The sequence below is a fragment of the Podarcis vaucheri genome (assembly GCF_965113315.1).
Source record: "Podarcis vaucheri genome assembly, chromosome: 6".
NCBI lineage: Eukaryota > Metazoa > Chordata > Lepidosauria > Squamata > Lacertidae > Podarcis > Podarcis vaucheri.
Window position 1 is genome coordinate 20,482,985 of NC_138764.1, and position 17,421 is coordinate 20,500,405.

The 17,421-nt window shown below is 44.8% G+C and overlaps 1 long non-coding RNA gene across 1 annotated transcript in view; it reads left to right on the forward strand.

The window, feature by feature from the left end:
• Positions 1-17,421, forward strand: part of LOC309533896 — a 395,549-nt gene that overhangs the window by 91,370 nt on the left and 286,758 nt on the right. The gene's annotated exons all lie outside the window — the stretch shown is intronic.

Here is a 17,421-nt window from a genome sequence, read left to right on the forward strand (position 1 = left end):
AAGCAGAGACATCACCTTGGCAACAAAGGTCCGTATAGTTATAGCTATCGTTTTCCCAGCAGTGATGTAGGGAAGTGAGATCTGGATCATAAAGAAGGCTGATCGCCGAAGAATTGATGCTTTTGAATTGTGGTGCTGGAGGAGACTGTAGTTAAATGAGCATGTCATCCTACACAGAAGTTTGACATTAGAATATATTTCAGTCTGATTCTTCTTAACCAGGTGTGGGAAACTGTTGGTGTTAGTATTTGAATTGTCTGACCAGCGGCGACAGCCTCAGCCCTTAGGGATCATAAGAAAGGAATAAAGACTCTGACAACATTATATGGAATTAAAATTAGGCCACAACTTTATTAAACTTCTATATGTAGGAAGACCTTGGCTTAGGCCCTGGGTGTGTATCCCTCCCACCCCCCCAGCCAGGGGAACTGGGGCACAACAGGGTAAATGGGATATGGGAGTGCTCTGCGAAACGTAAGTGTAGCAGGCAGCCCAGTCCATATCCCCACATGCAGGGTAGTTCACTGACAACCTTTCAGTGTATGGCCAGTGACACCCATATATATAACCCCTTTAAGAGGGGACCCTGGGATCACTGCCACAGGGGGGTGAATCACCACTTCACGCCCCCCCCCCATTAATAGGGAGGAAAAGACTAAAGGATTCCACCCAAGGCCATAACCGCCAAAGTTGTGACAAATTGCTACAGGGAAGACAAAACCTGCCAATGCAGGAAAATTTCTTCCCGGTCCTTCAACAGCAACCAGTCAAAGAACACAGAAGTGCCCGCTAAACAGGAAGAAAAAGTTAACCTGCAAACAAGAAAACATTAAACAAAGGGAGGGTAGGGAGGGTGAATTTCCAGAGCCGGCTGGCTGGCTATTGTCGGCTCCGCCCCTTATTTATAAATGGGGCTGGCCCCACCTCCCAGCAAGAAACTTGATTACTGAGGCTGGGCGTGAACCTCCAAATAATAACACTGAGAGGCAAGCCAGCCCCCTCTCTACTAGTAAGTTCCCTGGGAACTGTAGCACCGTACACGATCCAGCAAAGGGCACCCACATTTTAAAGTGTGAGTGCTCACTGTATTTGTTAGGAAATGTATTTGGCAAAGAATAAATTGGATTGGGGAGAGAGAAAGAAATTTGTAATGTAATGTAACAGCTGCAAAATCTTGTGAGTCCAATTAAGGTCACAGAAATGCTGAATTGTCAATTTGTTAACTCCATTTAAAAGTGAGAATGGGTGTGTTTTAGGTAGTGATAGGAGGGTTGGGAGTTGGAGATTTTCACCATTGTTTTTTTCACCATTGTTTTGCTGAGATTGGTTGGTTTTTTCACCGTTGTTTTGCTGTGTCCAAAGGAGTTGGTGAAGACAAACAAGCTCTAAATTATGGACTGCTTCAAAGGAGTTTTGGAAGAAGCAAGAAGATGCCCCCACTCTTGGGCACAAGGAAGAGAGATGCATTGTATTGCAGAAATAATACTGCTTGCTAAGAGTTTCCATCCTGCACGTAAGAAGTCATCTCCAAAGTCTTGTGTCTTCATCACTAGGGATTCAAGAATGAAACCGCTGCATCACTCTGTATGACTCAGAAAAACAGCCAACAGTTGGTCCTGTAGATGTTGCTAAACTACACCTCCCATCAGCCCCAACCAGCATAATCAATGGCCAGGGATAGTGGATGTTGTAGTTCAGCAGTATCTGGTGGGCTTAAGGTTCCCTATTCCTGGTTTATTTGAAAAAGAGAAGTGCCACATTCAGAGGGAGGTGGCATGGAGAAGTGTGGAGGGACTCTTACTTTTTGTCTGCCTGATGCTTTCCCACTGTAAATTACCAACCCCTTCAAATAAATAAATAAATAACCAGCAACGTGAATTGAACCCAGAAACAAATATGCAGCCAGTGCAGTTTGGCCAGAACTGATGTTGTATCTCAGTTAACAGCTGAGCCAACCTATCCCTCAAAAGCTGTAGTTTCCGAACCGTCATCAAAGGTAGCCCCATTTACCATGTATTGCAGTAGTCTAACCTAGGGGCTGTTTATTTATTTGTTTTATTGCATTTGTCAAAAGCAACTTGCAACCAAACAAATAGACAATAAATTCCACATAGATATATTAAAACCAAGAGGAAAGAAAAATGCATTAAAAATATCCCACCAACTTTTAAAAGGCTGCAGTTAGTCAAAGGCCAAAGACCTACCAAGGAAAGTTTTTACCTGGATATACAGTGGTATCTCAGGTTACATATGCTTCAGGTTAGAGACGCTTCAGGTTACAGCCTCCGCTAACCCAGAAATAGTACCCCGGGTTAAGAACTTTGTTTCAGGATGAGAACAGAAATTGCACGGCAGCAGGAGGCCCCATTAGCTAAAGTGGTGCTTCAGGTTAAGAAAAGTTTCAGGTTAAGAAAGGACCTCCGGAACGAATTAAGTACTTAACCCGGGGTACCACTGTATAATGATGGCACCAGGTGAGCTTCACTGGGGTGTGCATTTCACAAACAGGGAGTCATCGCAGAAAGGGCTTGTTCCCGTGTTGCCATCCACCAGGCCTCTTGTAGAGCAGGTACATGAAGGACGGGTACCGAATTTTTCGCTCTATAAGACACACATTTTCCCCTCCAAAAATTCAGGGGAAATGTGTGTGCATCCTATGGAGCAAATGCAGGCTCCTTGGCTTCAGCGATAGCAACGCAAAGCCTCTGAAGTGCAGAGGGAGCGCTCCCTTCGCGCTCCGGAGACTTCGGGTTGCTTTCGCTGAAGCTGGGAGAGCAAGAGGGGTCAGTGTGCACCGACCCCTCTTGCTCTCTAGGCTCCAGGGATAGCCACCTGAAGCCTTTGGAGCGCAGCGTGAGTTCCCGCTGCGCTTCGGAGGCTTCGGGTTCCTTTTGCTGAAGCTGGGAGAGCAAGACTCTCCTGGCTTCAGCAGAGAGGGAGAGCTGCGCAGCGCCCCTTCAGCCAAGCGGCAGGAGAAATGGACGGGGCTCAGTTTCTCCTGCTGCTTCGCTGAAGGGGCGCTGAGCAGAGAGGGGGAGATTTTTTTTCTTGTTCCCCCCCTCTAAAACAAGGTGCGTCCTATGGTCGGGTGCGTCCTATAGAGCGAAAAATGCGGTAACATGTTGGCTACACTTTAAACTGGTATAACTTCTGTCAGCTTCCTGTAGTTAGGATTGCTCTTCCAAGATTAAAAAAAATCCACTTCACCTTTCAAGCTTGGTTTGTGGGGGTTTGGGGACATATGGATCTGGTTCACTCCCAGATCCAGTAGCCTACCTCTGCCCTAGGGACTATGCGACCTTGATTTATGTTGTTTCTCAACCCGTTTTAAAAATGGAGCTGGGCTTGATGTGTTTGTTCTGAAATACATTTGCAAATGAACTACCTGGATTGATTCCTGGATAAAGACTTTAGAATGCCACTTTCTGAGATCATGCAGTGAAAAATCAATTAGAACTGAACACACTTGGAAATACCTGGGTCGTCATTAGCATGCTTGCTGCTTTGCAAAGCCGAAACTTTTCATCTGCTCTTCCTGTGATCACTTAAGGGCTCAGTCATTTGTTGCATTGTCTCCCTGAATTCTGCCATCTCCAAAAACATTTCTAAAAACGGCAACACTAAGGAAGCTGGCAATTAAACTTGGAAGAAAATTACTCCACTGGAAATTGGTTTTAGGGGGGTTGTAAATCTGAGCAACATGAAGGAATAAATGAAGCTGGGTGAGAGGATGTTCAACGGTGGCTTTCATTTTTTGAAGAACAGCTAAGAATTTTGAAGATTCAAAATAAATTCTGAGGCTGTTGACATTTTTAATGCACTTTTGAAACTTTGCTTAATAATTGCTCAATGCTATTTTAAGTTTTCGCCTTTACAGAGGATGGCCATTCAATTCTTAATGATGGTTAATGATGTGGGTGCCGCTGTGGGTTAAACCACAGAGCCTAGGACTTGCCAATCAGAAGGTCGGTGGTTCAAATCCCCGCAATGGGGTGAGCTCCCGTTGCTCGGTCCCAGCTCCTGCCAACCTAGCAGTTCAAAAGCACATCAAAGTGCAAGTAGATAAATAGGTACCGCTCCGGTGGGAAGGTAAATGGCTTTTCTGTGCACTGCTCTGGTTCGCCAGAAGCGGCTTAGTCATGCTGGCCACATGACCCGGAAGCTGTACGCCAGCTCCCTTGGCCAATAAAGCGAGATGAGCGCCGCAACCCCAGAGTCAGCCACGACTGGACCTAACAGTCAGGGGTCCCTTTACCTTTACCTTTACATTACCATGTACTTTAACCTGTGAAATTTAGTAAAAAGCTATTGGGCTAAATGCTTTTGAAACAATACTTACGGTACCTATATTTACATATGCATTCTGTCTTTGAACTGAAATGTATTTATAGGATCCTTCATAATTTTAGGAATGTTCTAATACTGAGTACCTTCTAGAAGCAGATTAATTCTCCACTTGATATGTATACCATTGTGTGATCTTCCTCTCTAGCCCTTTTTATGCATGAAAATGTGTAAGACTGGAGGAGTAGGATCATGACAGCATTTCATTGTGGAAGTATGAATAGGAGAACCTCCATGTGTACATATGTAGGTGCTTACGTTTCTCTCTGCACGTTCAGGAGCCATTGAAAAGGGAGTTTTTGTTCACTAAGATTTAGGTTTAAAAGTACAGTAGTACCTTGGGTTACAGACATTTCAGGTTACAGACGCTTCAGGTTACAGACTCTGCTAACCCAGAAATAGTACTTTGGGTTAATAACTTTGCTTCAGGATGAGAACAGAAATTGCATGATGGCGGCACGGAGGCAGCGGGAGGCCCCATTAGCTAAAGTGGTACCTCAGGTTAAGAACAGTTTCAGGTTAAGAATGGACCTCCAGAATGAATTAAGTTCTTAACCCGAGGTACCATTGTATGCAGTTGTAAATGTGGGGGAATCTATTTATTTCTTCGAAGTGAACACACTTGAGTTGGGGTAGTGACTGCTGCTGCAATCTCCCCCCTCCTCCTCAATGCATTCCTTTAATGCCTAAAGGGGTTTGCTTTGCATGACCTTCAGACATCTAGCCCTCTGCAGATGTTTATATCTATGTGTGGCTGAGGAAATTGAGAGTACAGTTTCCAGTCCTGTCCCTGCTGCATCTATCTCACCTGCAGTGAAATCCCTGCTTTTTCAGGGATACTATAAAATTACAGTATATGCATCATGTGGTTGAAATCTGTGCACATGGCCCTCTGTGGTCCATCATGAGCAGGCGAGGCCCATGAATAGGCAGGGTATGGACACTAAAATCTTGGCAGAGCTGTTATTGGGCTTCAAATGCACAACACCCTTACTTTCAGGCAAAGAAGACATGCTCTGTAATTTCCGTGTCACCTAGATATTTCTATTAAACCTGCTATCACCCAATGTAACAGCACAATGAAAGATAAAATATCAAGCTCAGCTCTCCATGTAGCAGTTTCATTCTGATCACTGAAAGCCAACCCAAGCCAAGAAAGATTTGACAGCTTTCGGGAGAGATTTCCAGGCTCTAATTTTGGCAGCTGTCTAGACCAAAAGAATTCTATCTCGGCCTCAAAGAGTGTCTCTCTGTCCCATTTGTCAGGATGCCTAAATACTAAGGCTCCGTTCTGCTGCTTTGTAAGAAGCAAAAAAGCTCTCATGCCTTAAAGGTAGAAGCAGAGCACAGCCTTGCCTGCAGATCTTAATTGGAGACAGGAGATATTGGAGATCATTACAATTGCTTCGCTGGTTTAGGACTCTCAGTCCATCTTGCCCAAATATCTGTATCCAGCCAGCACTATCCCTCTGTGAAGCTCACAGTGTGGTGAAGTGGTTAAGAGTGGTAGACTCCTAATCTGGTGAACAGGATTCACGTCCCTGCTCCTCCACATGCAGCTGCTGGGTGACCTTGGGCTAGTCACACTTCTTTGAAGTCTCTCAGCCCCACTCACCTCACAGAGTGTTTGTTGTGGGGGAGGAAGGGAAAGGAGAATGTTAGCCACTTTGAGACTCCCTAGGGTAGTGATAAAGCAGATATCAAATCTAAATTATTCCTCCTCCTCCTCCTCCTCCTCCTCCTCCTCCTCCTCCTCCTCCTCCTTCTCTTCTTCTTCTTCTTCTTCTTCTTCTTCTCACAGGCAGCAGTGGTGGCCCCTGGGGTCTCAATTTCCAGCGTTGTATCCAGTGTGACTGAAATGGTCATGCTTCCCTAAATCTGCTTCCGCAAGCAGGAATTAAAGGATACACCCCTTTCCCTGTTGTGTGTCCCGGAGCATTTGGTAGTCAGAGGTATGCTTCCTTTATACTTACCATTCAAAATGGCTTCCACCAACTAACTGGCAAACAGACTAATCTAAAAACGAAACTTGTTACTTGCAGGCTTTGTAATGAGATTTATGGATTTGAACTGCCAACCTTCTGATTGGCAAGCCCAAGAGGCTCAGTGGTTCAACCATAGTGCCACCCTAGAGTTCTATTAAAAGGTAAAGGGGACCCCTGACCGTTAGGTCCAGTCATGGATAACTCTGGGGTTGCTGTGCTCATCATGCTTTATTGGCCAAGGGAGCCGGTGTACAGCTTCCAGGTCATGTGGCCAACATGACTAAGCCGCTTCTGGCGAACCAGAGCAGTGCACGGAAACACTTTACCTTCCCACCAGAGTGGTTCCTATTTATCTACTTGCACTTTGACATGCTTTTGAACTGCTAGGTTGGCAGGAGCTGGGACCGAGCAACAGGAGCTCACCCCGTCGCAGGGATTTGAACCGCCAACCTTCTGATTGGCAAGCCCAGGAGGCTCCGTGGTTCAGACCATAGTGCCGCCCATATTATCACTCCACAAACACCACTCTTGATCTGATGTGAGACTTCTCTTCTTGAAGGCTAGCAGAAGCAAGAAAGAGAAGATCTCAACAGGTGATGATTTTTTAAAAATGTTACGTAACCCAAAACCTTTCAAGTTTAAAAGGACGGCTGTAAAATAATTCATGTGAGCAAAGTAATGGAGGCTATGAAAATGTCCTATAATTTTTGTTTTAATTTATTATAGCATCCTTCTCAACATCATACAGCATCCCTCTCTGGAACTGGCCTGTCATGCTTCAGCTATGCCCAAACAAAAGTGAAGCTTAGTTCCATAGCACCCATTCTCCATAAGTTAGCACTATCTAGCAGCTCAGTGGCAGGACATCTGCCGTGAACGTAGAAGGTGCCAGGTTCAGTCCCCAGCATCTCCAGATCTGGAACCTTTGATATGTAACATCACTGAAGCAGTCAAAAACCACATTTCCTGTTTGCCCAGAGTGGACACACAGGGGAATGCTGCTCCAGCCAGGAGGACTTCCTGTCACACCTGGTCTGGAACATCCTCCCCCTGTGTGAGACCAGGTAGATGGGTGTGACCCTGGTCACGCAGCCACCTTCCCTTTCCCCTTTTTCACCTTATTACATTTTGCCTTTTGCTGTCTGCTGGCTCTCAGCCAGCAGCACATGGGCTCATCCGTCACAGAGGATGAACCCACACTTTTCTCTGTAACTCTAACTACAAGATATAGCCTGCCTTCAGGACCGTACTGTGAACAGAATGTAAGTAAACTTTACTATTACTTTTAAAAGAAGACTGTTGTGTCATTATTGTTTTTAAGAGGGAACTAAAGGGGATTTACCAGGAACAATCCAATCTGGACAAGCCAGACTGGATTGCTTAACTCAAACGATTATCACGAATCCATCAACTAGCTTCCTGATATGTACAGTGGTACCTCAGATTACATACGCTTCAGGTTACATACACTTCAGGTTACAGACTGCGATAACCCAGAAATAGTGCTTCAGGTTAAGAATTTTGCTTCAGGATGAGAACAGAAATCGTGCTCTGGTGGCGCGGCGGCAGCAGGAGGCCCCATTAGCTAAAGTGGTGCTTCAGGTTAAGAACAGTTTCAGATGAAGAACGGACCTTCGGAACAAATTAAGTACTGAACCTGAGGTACCACTGTACAAGGGAATGTGCTCTGCTACTAACTCACTAGCGTGAGTGAGGAAGGATAATATTTAATCAATATATCCTCTCCTACTATCCTAAACATTCCCACAGAACCCCGGAGATCTACCGCCATGTTGACAATTATGAGCTAGATGGGACTTGGTATGAGACAATATTTCTTTGTTCCTATTAAATAATTTGGCCATGCAAAAAGAGGCAAAATGTGCTTGTGGGGAGCCCAGACAACTGTCCGGTGAACAGAGTATCAACGATGACTATCCTAGGATTCTGCAGCATAGGGTATTTGCTCTGTTTATGGCAGATGGGCAGGTCTGCACTACAACTAAGTCATATTGATGGGGATGAACTAACCTTTTCATTGAATGTGTACATCATTTGATCATTTATATGTGAGGTCAAGAACAGCACATTTTTAAAAAATGCCACCACCCTAACACACTCCAAGAGGACTAATTAAAAAGTCCTTTGCATCAACTCAATAGATGTTAGCTCATTTTCAAGTGGAACCTCATTAAGGCAAACCCTTGTGCACAAATGTCTCTTTCCAAATAGAACTTCTGGCAATTATTAATGATGTTTCCAAGAGAATTACCATCTGCCAAGCTATAAAGATAAACAAATCCAATCTAAACCCAGGCTAGATTATGTCTAGTGGCCCTTTATTTATCCAAGGCCCTGGCTGAATTTGAAAAGCAATTGTGTTTGTGTAAGTGTGGCTTTTAGGATTCTAGACTTTCATAATGAAGGCATTACTGTCACTGTGCCATGCAGAACTGCTCTAGCGCACCATTTATTTATATATGAATCTGTGTGAAATAAGTACACACGGCACACCACTATTTGCATATCCTCATTTTGGGCTGTTCTCGGAAGGGATTTTGGTCCTAAAGGATGATAAAATAGGCAATTAAAACAAATGAAGTAAATAAAGCTCACCGTTAATGGGATGTAAATAAAGCTTTAAACTAATGAGAAATGAAAAGCCTATTACCTGCTGACGAATACATTGTTAATATTGTTTCGTGCCCCTCGCTTCTCTGAACATTGGGGAAACAGTCTTTTTACATGGCTGAATTGTTAGAGAGGAAGGAATATGGTATGAGTGTATTATTATTATTATTATTATTATTATTATTATTATTATTATTAAATATAAAAGCTGGATAGAGTGGGGAAGGCAGACACCTAACCACGGTTTCAGTCTATTTAAGAAGAATCAGTTCCCTCCAAAGCAAGAAGCAAAAATAATATGTTATGAACTGATCAGATGCACGTTTCCCAGACTGATATGCAGGTTGGAACATAGCCACACTTCTGGTCTCATGCGTCACTTAGTGTTCTATTGACTAGGACGTCCCTATTTTCATCTGATAAATGTTAGAGGCTATATATAAGGGAAGGGTACAGCTGGGCAAGGGAGAGCAAGACAGTGTACAACAGAGAACAACTGACTTCAAAGGGAAAAGGTAAGAGGGTGTAGCAGGACAGACTCACAAATTGATTACAAGATAAGCGGAGAATTTACAGCTAACAGGAGTGAAGGGAATTCCATAAACAGAGGACAGAATTGTGCAAGGTTCTGTAACTAGGAAGGGACAGAAAAACATAATAATTGATAAGTCTGGATGCCCTGTGATGGAAAGAGTCCTGGACTTTCTGCTGGAGGGGGGGAAAATGACCCACCCAAATTTTTCAGAGGATGATAGAGAGTTTGGGGGTACAATCAGCTTAAAAATGAATTTTATACCAAAGGGAAGGCAGGAAGAAATCTCTCAATGGGTCTAAGGCCCTATTGTCTGCTCAGCTCTCCCAATAAACCTTGAGGACTCTGTCAGAGAGAAGATTCTACAGCAAAGAGCCACTGGTTTGATGCACTATGGTTCATCTTAGCAAAGTCCAACAGAGAAAGAGGACAGGCACAGCATTCTCTAAGAGAACTATTACTTTCAGAGTCCATGCTGTCCTGTTTGATTAATATTTCTCACCACTAGCAATCTGTCTCACTATCCTTCTTGTCATCCTTACTTATCTGCACCCTGATGAATGTGCTCATGACAACCTGCAAATCTCTTTCTTTCTCCGTATTTTTCCATGGCCCTCTTCCATTTTGCAGATATTCACAGTCTGTTGGGGGCTCCAGGATTTAGAAGCATAATTTGAAATTGCCATGTCCATTCCTCTGAAATAGTACTCAGACTAGAAGAATGGGCAGGGTTGCTTAGGCATTGCTGAGAGAGAGAGAGAGAGAGAGAGAGAGAGAGAGAGAAAAAACAAAAATTGACATGAAAGTTATTTGTATTTGTTACATTATTTGCTTATAGTCCATTTGCCATCTGGTTGGCCACCATTACAAGAAGGAACCCATGGATGAAATAATGAGCTTTCTCTCAGACTACACATGCATTTGTGTAATACAAAGTAGTCTGTGTTATGTACTGAAGTTCTCACCCTGGGCCAGCAGGGGATACTGTAGATAGTTATGCAAATAAGGGATCGAAAGTGACGTTCAGTGATTGGATAGTTTTAGAAAGTTGTTACAGTAACATTGTACTGGAGCTCTATATAAGCAGGCTGGCTGAACCCTTCAGTTCAGTTCTGTTCTGGCCTGTGAATAAACAAGAGCTGTTTGAAGAATCACTGTGTCGTCTGATATGTTCGCCCACAACTTAACAGTCTGTGCCGTTGTACAATCTTCTGTACATTGATTGGGACTTGACAAATAATTAGAATTCACCAGGACACTGCAAGTGGTCACAGTTACTGATTGTCAAGAACGTTCCTTCCCAGAGTGACAGCGGGGGCTCCAAGGACCAAGGGGAGGGGCAGGCAGAAAGAGATGGAGGTTTGCTTTCTTCACATGTAGAGAGTGAAGCGAGCCTCTCCAGTCCTGGAATGCAAGTTGTAAATTCACAGGACATCGTGAGGCAGGCAGAGGGGACTCAGTTTTCAGACTCGCTTTCAGGGAAGAAGGGGCAAACTAAACTATCTGCTCCGGAATCCCCCCATTCTAGGAAATTGGGCAGAGTTCAGGCTTGGCATCAAGACCACAAAAGGAGGAGGAGCCAATGGCATATTTCCTGTTGGAAAAGAGCCCACCCTCCAGAGGGCTCAACTGACCCATCGAGCACGGAAAGCTGAACTGTGTGCTAGCATTGAGCTACTGTGTAAATACCAATAAATCTGAACATTATAAAACTGCCAGCCTGCCATCTCTTGGTGTGAGAGGGGGAGATTGTAAATCCTGACACTGGTTTATTTCCTCACATTTCTAATTTAGACCTGATTCCAACATTTTGATAATGCATCTTTCAAGTAAGCCATTCCATCTCAGCCTCAGTCCTACTTGTGTAAGGTGTTGATAATGTGTTGATAACAATGTTGACTGCTCTTCCACTTGTATTACTGAGGTGATGTATGTGAAGTTATTCTATATGATGTAGCTGTTGGGCCCTAAGATAATTTGCTGCATCAATTACAATCCTGCTTGCAGAGCTCAGTGTACATTATGCATGCTGTTCTTTCTTGCTTGGCCTTAAATTGAGGCACACCCTACCCACTTTGGAAGAATGGCAGATGAAGCTGATTGACTGTATGGGGCTGGCAGAAATGACTGGCAGAATCTGTGACCAGGGAGAAGAGTCAGCAGAAGAAGATTGGAAAAAATTTAAGGCCTATCTACAAAAATATTGTAAAATTAAGGAATGTTGAATGATGCTGGATTGAAATTAAGTGGTTTCAAGATGTAACTATGATAAAATGACTTTCTTTTTGTAAGTAAGAATTTAAAGCTACAATAATTTAAGAGGTCGAGATAAGGATTTGCTGTATAAATAATCCAAACTGGGTATACAAGATGGGGAGGTATGAGGAGGTCGGGGAAATAAGTCACAAGAAAATAAGTTGTGAAATTTATGTGTTTTTTAATATTTTTATATTTGTTTTTTTCTTTTTCTTTGTAAAAAATTGGAAACTTTAATAAATATCTTTTAAAATAAATAAATAAATTGAGGCACACCATTGGAGCAGGCTGACCAGTGGGTCCCTGTTGGGAATCTGCCAGGGAGATAACATCCATCATGAGCCCCCAAGCCGGAGTTCTGGACGACCATCGGCCTCCCGTAGTCACGCAGATCCAACAGTTAGGGGCACAAAGCCTTAGAAAATAGACAGGCTGCATTCCTAGGCTGGTGCACCCTCTTTCAGCAGAAAGCACAGTCAAAAGCTTGCACCGCAGAAGAGCATAAGAGCATATTTCCAGACTTTATTTAGCGTTTAACAGAACAAAAGAAAACACGTCCATTCTGTCAGCGTCTCTGACCGTCTGACGAAATCGAAAGGAATATCTGAACAAAAACATCCTGTGATCAGGACATGCGCAGACTCTGTGACTCCCCAAAGCCTGCTCCCTTTAAGGTGGAACGGAAATATCCTAACATCCTCCCCCTTTCCGTGTAACCTGTTGTACCTGTGGTTCACCCAATTGCAACCTTTGTACATAAACCTTAAGTTGTTCTTTGTTAACAACCTTAGACAACAGATCAGCAGGAATTTCATTTCCTGCCATGTAGGACACCCGAATCAGTCCTTTCTGAATACACTCTCTTGCACGATGTAGCTTAATCTGCAAGTACTTGGTTCTCTGCTTGCAACTCTCCGAGTTCAGCAAAGCCAAACACGATCTATTGTCTTGATACACTTGTACAGGACATTTCACAGACACCCTGATGTCCTTAAACAGTTGCATCAACCATTCACAATCCATGAGTGAAAATGACAGAGCATTGAGTTCTGCTTCACAGGAACTTAGGCTCACTGTTGTCTGCTTCTTGCACAACCAGTCAAACAGGCAGTGGTTGTACATGTAGCATACTCCAGAAGTGCTTGTACCATCCGTGGTGTCACTTCCAAAACTTGCATCAGCAAAGATTTCAAGACCTCCAGTCTTCTGACTGGTGAACCTCAGCCTGTAGTGCATAGTCCCTTTCAAATAGCGGGCTATGCGCTTCAGAGCTTTCCAATCCTGAACTGTAGGATTGTTGGCATGTCTGCTAAGCAGATTACAGCTTACAGCTATGTCAGGCCTTGAACATCTGGCAATGAAATTCAGCTTGCCTAGAATGCATCTGTATAGCGTTGTGTCAGAAAACGCTTCAGCAGTACTGTCTACCTGGTAACCTGTCACCATCGGTGTGTCTGCTGGGTTTGCATCAACCAAATTCAACCTGGTTAACACATCAGCAATTTTCTGTGTTTGGTGTACCAGAAAATTGCCTGCTTGGTCCCTCTCCACCTGCAGAGAAAGATAGTTGGATACCTCACCAAGATCCTTCATGTCAAAGTGCTCCTTCAGCTGAGCTAGGGTGCTTTGATAAAAAGCCTGATTCTTCCAAAACATCAGAAGATCATCAACAAAACATAAACAATACAGTTTGTTTTGCCCCTCCTCCTTGACAAACACACATGGATCAGCTTTGCCCTGGTGAAAACCTAGAGAAAGCAATGTCTCAGTGAGTTTTGTGTTCCAACACCTGGCACTCTGCTTGAGACCATATAAGGATTTCCGCAGTTTACAGACCATTCCCTTCTGTATCTGCACCCCATCAGGTGGAAGCATGAACAGCTCCTCCCCCAAAACCCCGTACAAAAAAGCTGTATTAATGTCATGATGGGTAACATGCAGTTTCTCCTCCGCAGCGACCTTGAGCATCAGCCGAATGCTCTCATATTTGACTGTGGGAGAGTAGGTCTCGTGGTAATCCTGTCCTGGTACCTGTGAAAAACCTCTGGCAACCAATCTGGCTTTGTGTCTGACTACCTTGCCATTCTGGTCTGTCTTGGCCTTGAAGATCCATTTGCTGCCAACCAGTCTCATTCCTGGGACTACCGGTACCAGTTCCCAAGTTTGGTTCCTGTTCAAGGAATCAACTTCAGCCTTCATGGCATTAAGCCAAGGCTCAGCATCTTTAGAGGTTAACTACTGAACCTCTTTGAAGCTTGAAGGTTCCCATACCTTCTCTGAGCTACTAAGAACAGCAGTTGCTGTCTTAGCAAACTCATCAGCATACCTCTTTGGAGGTCTGCCCTTGGTCGCCCTTTCAGATCTGCGTACTAGACGCAAGTCTTCTGGACTCATCTCCTCTTTCTTAGGAGAAAAGTGACCAATGGTGAACAGTGGCTCTTCCAGTTCATTGTCAGATGCATCAGATGGTCTGACCGAGGCCTTTGCGCTCTGGTAGTCTGCTGTGTCATCACTTTCACTGACATCAGCAGCAGCGCCGCCCACTGAACTGGAATCCGAACTCTGATCATCATCATCATCATCATCATCATCCTCATCATCATCAGCAGCAGCTTTCTCATCTTTAGCTGCTTGCTTGACATCACCTTCATCCTCCTCTGGGTAATTCTGGAAAATTCCCACATTTCCCCCCCCCCCCCCACTTAGGATTGTACTCAACACTCCTTGTGAACTTAATGGACTTAGAGTCAGTCATCCATACCCTGTATGCACCTTTTTCGTACCCCATGAACAAACCATGTGCCCCACGCTTCCCAAGCTTGTTGGTTTGTTGTGTGCGTACCCACATGTCTGAACCAAAGATTTTCATGTGTTTGGTGTTGGGTTTCTTGCCAAACATCTTCTCATAGGGGGTACAACCAATGGGTGATGACAATCTGCGATTAAAGGTGTAAACCAAATTCCCCAAAGCCTCCCCCCAAAACTTATCAGGGAGATTGGCATCATGCAACAAGGTTTTGATTCCTTGCAGCAATGTCTGATTTGCTCTCTCCGCAAGTCCATTCATCCATGGCGATCTGGGCGTTGACATGTCATGCTGGATTCCCTTCTCAGTCAGGAAAGCTTCAAACTGCTGAGAAGTGAACTCCCCGCCCCGATCAGTAAACAAAGAAGAAATACGTTTACCGTGCACATTCTCCAACCAAGCACAGAATTCCTTAAACTTCGGAAACGCTTGCGATTTCTGTTCGAGCAAATACACATGAATGTACCTGGAAAAAGAATCAATCAGAATCATGAAGTACCTTGCTCCTCCTAAAGAGGGCGCAAGTGGCCCAACCAGGTCCGCATGCACTAGCTGGTAGGGTTTGGAAGCCTGCCTGCTAGACTCCTTGCCTTTTGGAGCAACCTTCACCTTGTTCTCTGCACAAGATACACATTTCATGTGAAATTTACAGGGTTTGATGTTCAAACCTTCAACCACCTCTGGCATCTTGGCCAGTGCCTTCCAAGAGAGGTGACAAAATCTTCGATGCGCATCATGAATGCAACCTGCATGAAGAACTTTGTTAGTTTGTGCAACACAACAAGAATCAGCATTTGACACAACAGCAGTGTCATCATAAGTTATATGGAACAAACCATCCATAAACTTTGCATGCAAATAGTCCTCTTTGCCTTTACTGATGACACAGACGCTCCTCTTGAAGGAAATCTGAAAACCACGCCCAGTAAGCTGTGGGACGCTAAGCAAGTTGCTCGCCGCTCCTGGAACAAAAAGTACATTACTGATGGTAGTGTGCAGACTTGCAAGTTTCACAGTCCCTTCTCCTGCAATTTGCAACGTCCTTCCATCAGCCAGGTGGATCTCACCTTCCTGAGGCTTGAAGGAGATAAAGAGATGCCGATCCTTCGAAATGTGGCGCGTACAGCCTGAATCAACAACAAAGCTGCCTTTGGCTGTTGGAGCAGTCCTTACAGCAAGCAAACCCTTGTTTTCCAGCACTGTGGGCTTTTGCAGCTTGCCCCCCTGCTGCTCCTGGCCAGCAGACTTGCCTTTAGCCTTTGGTGAAGCTGTGCCAGCAAGCAACGCCTTGCTTTCCACTGGCATGGGCTTTTGCAGCCTGCCCCCCTGCTTCTGGCCATCTGCAGGCGGCTGCGTGTGTTTACCTTTGCCTTTCCGGCCTCTGCAAAGGCGATGACCTTGGTTCTCACGAGAAACAGAGCTCTCAGCTGCCGACTCCTTGGCTCCCCCTGGAGGCTGGAATGCTGCCTGGGATGACGTGACGGTCAGCTCCCCCTGCAGCTTGCAACCGGTGCCCTCAGCATCCCTGCATTCACTCGCATTCTGGGAAACAGCCAGGACCTCCGATGCAGTCAAACTCTGGGCTGGGATTACTGGCAAATGAGCTTTTTTCAGAGCATTCCACATTCCACGTGCAGTGGTGTTGCCAGCCAGCGTCTTAATTTCCTCAAGAGATACGGATAAGACTATTACGTCTATCGCTTTCGAATCAGCTGATTTCCATTTCTCTGTCAGAGGAACTGGGGGGGCTTCACTCACGGTATGCCACACCCGAAACTGACGCAACAAGCTCTCACACCATTTTGCCCAGGTTTCATAATTCTGCCCATGTAACTTAGGGCATTCAGCATTTCCATAAGCTTGGAAAAACTCCATTCCAGCTTTTGGCATTAGCCGTGAGTCTTATGCCTTCAAAGACTCCTTATCTTGGCAGCCATTAATCACGAAGCCTTTCTGGCTCGGCTCCCAGGCCAATTAATCTGCCGGAGATCAAAGACTCCTTGCGAGGTAAAACAGAAAAGCGTCCCTTTGCTTTCTCTCCCCCCCCTTCATACCTCTCAAACGCAGTCTGTTGCAGCTTTACTCTCCTGTAGGTGCTTTGAATCTGGGCCCGAAACCTTGTTGTTGGGAATCTGCCAGGGAGATAACATCCATCATGAGCCCCCAAGCTGGAGTTCTGGACGACCATCGGCCTCCCGTAGTCACGCAGATCCAACAGTTAGGGGCACAAAGCCTTAGAAAATAGACAGGCTGCATTCCTAGGCTGGTGCACCCTCTTTCAGCAGAAAGCACAGTCAAAAGCTTGCACCGCAGAAGAGCAGAAGAGCATATTTCCAGACTTTATTTAGCATTTAACAGAACAAAAGAAAACACGTCCATTCTGTCAGCGTCTCTGACCGTCTGACGAAATCGAAAGGAATATCTGAACAAAAACATCCTGTGATCAGGACATGCGCAGACTCTGTGACTCCCCAAAGCCTGCTCCCTTTAAGGTGGAACGGAAATATCCTAACAGTCCCAACTTACCCAGTTGAAGATCAGTGCTCTAAATGATACCAAGCGAATCTTCTCTTTCCTGTAGCGTCTAAATGCTTCTGAGTTTTAGACTTCTCTGCTGTTTAACCTGCAGATCAGCAGAACGTTCTGAGGTATGGTCAAAAGGTGAGGCGAATGCAATGCCGGCTTTACAGAGTTGCAAATTAGTACCTTTATAAGCTTTGAATATGTTAACATTTAGGCAGGGATGAAATTGCTTTCAAGTGACTGAGCTGTGAACTGGGAATGGCCTCCAGATAAAATCTTGTCACTATTATCCACTCACTAGGTGGCCAGGGTCTCTCAGGTTCACATAGGCATGCAGCTGTCCT